Source organism: Salmo salar, chromosome ssa01 (assembly GCF_905237065.1).
Source record: "Salmo salar chromosome ssa01, Ssal_v3.1, whole genome shotgun sequence".
In the NCBI taxonomy this organism is placed as follows: domain Eukaryota; kingdom Metazoa; phylum Chordata; class Actinopteri; order Salmoniformes; family Salmonidae; genus Salmo; species Salmo salar.
This window is the reverse complement of record NC_059442.1, coordinates 76,883,279-76,889,727: the sequence shown is the minus strand read 5'-3', so window position 1 is coordinate 76,889,727 and position 6,449 is coordinate 76,883,279.

The window sequence follows — 6,449 nt, the reverse complement described above, 5'->3', positions numbered from 1 at the left end:
TCTCTCTGTACTTTGCTCTGTTCATCTTTCCCTCAATCCTGACTAGTCTCCCAGTCCCTGCCGCTGAAAAACATCCACACAGCTGCTGCCACCACCGTGCTTCACCATAGGGATGGTGCCAGGTTTCCTCCAGACGTGACGCTTGGCATTCAGGCCAAAGAGTTCAATCTTGGTTTCATCAAATCAAATCAAAACAAATTTGTATTTGTCACATACGCCGAATACAACAGGTGTAGACCTTACAGTTAAATGCTTAATTACAAGCCTTTAACCAACAATGCAGTTTTAAGAAAATAGAGTTAAGAAAATATTTACTAAATAAACTAAAGTTAAAAAAATTCTATAAAAAAAGCAACACAATTAAATAACAATAATGAGGCTACTTACGGGAGTACCGGTACTGAGTCAATGTGCCGGGGTACAGGTTAGTTTTGGTAATTTGTACAAACAGAGAGTAGCAGCAGTGGAAAAACAAAGTCAATGCAAATAGTCCAGGTGGCCAAATTATAATTGTTCAGCAGTCTTATGGCTTGGGGGTAGAAGCTGTTAAGAAGCCTTTTGGACCTAGACTTGCTCCAGTACCGCTTGCTGTGCAGTAGCAGAGAGAAAAGTCTATGACATGGGTAACTTGAGTCTTAGACAATTTTTTGGGCCTTCCTCTGACACCGCCTAGTATTAAAGCCCTGGATGGCAGAAAGCTTGGATCCAGTGATGTACTGGGCCGTACGCACTACCCTCTGTAGCACCTTACGGTCTGATGCCGAGCAGTTGCCATACCAGGCGGTGATGCAACCAGTCAGGATGCTCTCAATTGTGCACCTGTCGAAATTTTTGAGGATCTCGGGATTCATGCCAAATCTTTTCAGTCTCCTGAGGGGGAAAAGGCATGGTCATGCCCTCTTCATGACATTCTTGGTGTGTTTGGACCATGATAGATCCTTAGTGATGTGGACACCAAGGAACTAGAAACTCTTGACCCACTCCACAACAGCCCCGTCTATGTGAATGGGGGCGTGTTCAGCCCTCCTTTTCCTGTAGTCCACGATCATCTCCTTTGTCTTGCTCACATTGAGGGAGAGGTTGTTGTCGTGACACCACACTGCCAGGTCTCTGACCTCCTCCCTATCAGCTATCTCATCGTCGTCAGTGATCAGTGGTGCCACCGTTGTGTTGTCAGCAAACTTAATGATCGTGTTGGAGTCGTGCTTGGCCACACAGTCGTGGCTGAACAGGAAGTACAGGAGGGGACTAAGCATGCACCCCTGAGGGGCCCACTTGTTGAGGATCAGTGTGGCAGACTTATTGTTGCCAACCCTCACCACCTGGGGGCGGCACGTCAGAAAGTCCAGGATCCAGTTGCAGAGAGAGGTGTTTAGTCCCAGTGTCCTTAGCTTATTGATGAGCTTTGTGGGCACCATGGTGTTGAACGCTGAGCTGTAGTTAAGAAACAACATTCTCACATAGGTGTTATTTTGTCCAGGTGGGAAAGGGCAGTGAGGAGTGTGATTGAGATTGCATCATCTGTGGTTCTGTTGGGGCGGTATGCGAATTGGAGTTGGACTAGGGTTTCCGGGATGATGGTGTTGATGTGAGCCATGACCAGTCTTTCAAAGCACTTCATGGCTACAGTCGTCCGGAACAGCTGGTGCTCTCATGCATGCTTAAGTGTTGCTTGCCTCAAAGCGAGCATAAAAGGCATTTAGCCTGTCTGGTAGGCTTGCGTCACTGGGCAGCTCATGGCTGGGTTTCCCTTTGTAGTTTGGAATAGTTTGCAACCCATGCCACATCCGACAAGCGTCAGAGCCGGTGTAGTAGGATTCAATCTTAGAACTGTATTGATTCTTTGCCTGTTTAGTTGTTCGTCTGAGGGCATTGCGGGATTTCTTATAAGTGTCCGGATTAGTGTCCCGCTCCTTGAAAGGGGCAGCTCTAGCCTTTAGCTCGGTGCGGATGATGCCTGTCATCCATGGCTTCTGGTTGGGATATGTACAGTACCTTCTGTCACTTTGGGGACAATGTCGTGATGCGCTTATTGATGAAGCCAGTGACTGTGGTGGTATACTCCTCAATGCCATTGGATGAATCCCGGAACATATTCCAGTCTGTGCTAGCAAAACAGTCTTCCGTATTGAGTGAGTCACTGGTACTTCCTGCTTTAGTTTTTAAACAGGAATTAGGAGGATAGAATTATGGTCAGATTTGCCAAATGAAGGACGACGGAGAGCTTTGTATACGTCTCTGTGTGTGGAGTAAAGGTGGTCTAGAGTTTTTTTCCCTCTGGTTGCACATGTGACATGCTAGTAGAAATGAGGTGAAACGGATTTAAATTTGCCTGCATTAAAGTCTACGGGCCACTAGGAGCAACACTTCTGGATGTGCAGTTCGTTGAGCGTGGTCTTAGTGCCAGCGTTGTTCGCCTGTGGTAGAGTACTTTATGATAAGCTGTAGACCACACTATCTACCAAGAGAGTTTTCATCTATATTTTTACCACCACAAACCAATACCTTGAGACGTCCTTAATATTAGGCATTGTGCACCAGCTGTTGTTGGCCGCCCCTGAGTGGCACAGTGGTCTAAGACACTGCATCTCAATGCAAGAGGTGTCACTACAGTACTTGGTTCAAATCCAGGATGCATCATATCCAGCTGTGGTTGGGAGGCCCATAGAGTGGTGCACAATTGGCCAGGGGAGGTTGTCATTGTAAATAAGAATTTAAATAAAAAGAAGACACATTTTGTGTGGGTATATTCAATAACAACGGTGAACCTTCATGGCAAACACAGTTTGAGATCTGAGAGCAGTTCCCATCGCACGCACACACACACACACACACTGTGCATTCCTTTCTCCTTCCTCAACGCCTTCCTTCAGAATAGGGAAATGGTATCCTTTTAATAGTTTAACATATGTTTTCATTAAATTGTTTAATTATTAATTGTGGTAATGAAACTTCAGACTGGGGATGATTATAAGCAGGCCAAAACAACACAGTAAAATCTATCATACCTAAATTCATCCAGTGTTTTCTGTTCAGTCCCGTGTGGCTCAGTTGGTAGAGCATGGTGTTTGCAACACCAGGGTTGTGGGTTCGATTCCCACGGGGACCAGTACGGAAAAAAACATTTATGGAATGTATGCATTCACTACTGTAAGTCGCTCTGGATAAGAGCGTCTGCTAAATGACTAAAATGTGTTGAGTTAGGATAGTGTTTTGCTGGCTTCCTAAATTGCTGATTCAGTTAAATCTTACATCACATAAACAATCATAAAGTTCTTATTTCTCTATGAAGTCCTTCTACTCACAAATATCTAAACCAAACTAATGCAGTGTGGTGCCTTGCACATCTTCCCTAAAACATCTGAACTAAGTGTAACCCACCACACAAAAAAAAAAACAATAACATCTTTCTTGAGGAAAAATGTACTTACTACGACTGTGATATGTGGTTGTCCCACCTAGCTACCTTAAGATGAATGCACTCACTGTAAGTCGCTCTGGATAAGAGCATCTGCTAAATTACTATACTATAAACACGTAGTATTTATTTATGCAACACGTAGTATGACTTTTCCCCCCTAACACTTTAACCCATTATACGAACCCTTACTGTAACCTTATCTGAACTACTATAGTACTTGCTGATGACTTCTTATTTACATGCTCATCCACTGAGTACCATATTCCCTCTTCTGTCCACCCAGACTGTTCTCTCCTCTACCTGGGTTGTTCCCAGACTGACCACTAGAGGGGGACAGTAGACACAGGCTGATTTTGGCATCTCGTTGATCCTACACACTGGCCCTGAGCTGACATCAATTACTCTATATTAACTTTTCTCCCTTGTCTCCTTTACTTCATCTGCACTAGCCCGGGACTGATAATATGGCTATGGCTCAATACTTAACTGGAGGTTCCTCCCGTTCAACTGCACTGGCTCAGGACTGATGACATGGCTGTGGCTCAATAATCTACTGAAGCTCCCTCTCATTATCTGTCTAGTCTCCTTCATCTACACTGATCTGAAAACACAGAAGAGATGCAAAACATGGTATATTCAGATAGAACCCTGTATGCCAGTTAATCTGCAGTTACTCTTGGGATGCGTCTCAATAGTCAAATGTGTCTCTGCTCCCATTTCCTTAATTTACACTAAAAACAGGTGTAAGCAGCCAAGAGAAATACATAAGGACTAGGGTGATTAGACATTGGTACCTGTGTATACATAGACAGCCAGCAGAGAACACATCACATGTCAAGCCAGTTTACCCTCCCTGCTCCTATCATGAGGTTGGAAAGCTGCCAGTCGACGATTGTGGAGAAAGAGATCTGAGTACATGGCTTGATGATAAACACACACACATGCAGACATACACACGGACACACAAATAACCAAGCCAGCATCCTGCCCTCATATGGCTGACCAGATGGCCCTGGCTGTCCTTAGGCCATTGGAGCCATATCCATCTCTCTGCGATATGTGTGTGTTTGATGTATCTTCTCTACTTGGACAGAACAGGGCAAGACAGCACAGAACAGTACAAGACAGGACAGAACAGGACAAGACAGGACAGGACAGAACAAGACAGGACAGTCCAAGACAGGACAGAACAGGACAAGACAGGACAGTCCAAGACAGTACAATACAGTATAGGACAGTAAGACAGGATAGTCCAAGACAGCACAACACAGTATAGGACAGTGACCTTTCTAAAAAACACCATGAGGCATTTAACCTTTCTCACACCACTATGCTTCCACTAACCTCGTCCCCAGACTTGAATTTCTGGCGCATAGAGCCTGGTAACACTGTGCAACAAAGTGGACTTGAAAGGGGTGTGGTTAAAATGAAGGCGGAGAGGGACAAATTAACCATATTATTAACCATATTCTTTTTGGGAAGCCTAGTTGATTCTGAGTTCGGGCATACAGAGTTTATATTGAAATCACTAGGGCAAAGCTCCCTGTCATCCAGCACCTCTATATGAGGTGATGTCAGAGGAAGACCCTAAAAATGGTCAGACTCTAGCTACTGCACGGCAAGCGGTACCAGTGCACCTAGTCTGTAGGAGCCAATTTATGCTCGATCCGAAAATGTGGTCGGAGGGGCCGTATCGATGGTGTGATGCAATTGCGGGGCTTCCGGAGTCACGCAGTGGCCAAATTGAGCTCCGTACCGGATCGCCGTGCGACTCTCAAAATGTTTTAACAATGAGGAAGGCTCCGTAAAGCTCCGCGTTGACATGATTGGTTGACGGTAGGTGAGGGCGGGAGGTCCTGCATAAACACAAACTCACTTCCTTGACAACTTCCTTTACAACAGCTTTGCACTGCTCCGTGAAGCACAAGAAGTATGAATGCCCTGACTTTCGCAGAGGCCGTATCACCGTACATTCTGCTTGGTCAATGCAGATGTCGGATTGACCATGCAGCACCTTTAACCATCAGGACAGCAAACAGCTTCTACCCCAAGCCATAAGACTGCTAAACAAGACTGCTACATAGCTAATCAAATGGCAACACAATTACCTGCATTTCACTTTTTTTGTACTAACTCTTGCAATGCACACACAATGAACTCTACCCACACACTCACACATACTTACACTGGCACACATATTTACACTGACACACACACACACACACACACACACACACACACACACACACACACACACACACACACACACACACACACACACACACACACACACACACACTGTTGCTACTGTCTATTATCTATCCTGTTACCTAGTCACTTTACCCCTACCTACATACATAGCTACAGTACCTCAATTACTTCATATCCCTGCTCTGTACTGGTACTCCCTGTATATAGCCATATTATTTTTACTTGTTACTGTTATTAGTTACTCACTGTGTATATTTTCCTCTTGTCACAATTTCTATTTCAATGTTGTTATCTTTATCTTTCTCTTTAACTCTGCACTGTTGGGAAAGGACCTGTAAGTAAACATTTCACTGTTAGTCTACACCTGTTGTTTACGAACCATGTGACAAATACAATTTGATTACACTTTTTAATACAGGACTTGACAGTGCAGTGGCTTATTTTAGCTCTATAATATACCATGATTCATTTAATCTTTCTCACACCTACTTCACCATGGCATTATGCTTTCACAGTAAGCTGCATCAATGACATGATTATATGGTCTTTGAATAGTAGCTGTCAACTACGATTATAGTCATCTCCTGCTTATAAAATGTATGTGCAGTGATTGGTGCTGCGTTATCTTCCAGACCCTCTGTGAGTAAAGTGTTGGCTAGGGATTAGTGCAGGTCTACTTTGCAGTGTTGTAAACTCGAGTCGAGTCCGGTCTCGAGACCACATATTGAGTGTCTTGGTATTGTCTCTGTGTCAGATTGTCACGCCCTGACCTGAGAGCCGTTTTTCTCTGTTTAGTTAGGTAAGGGTGTGATATGGG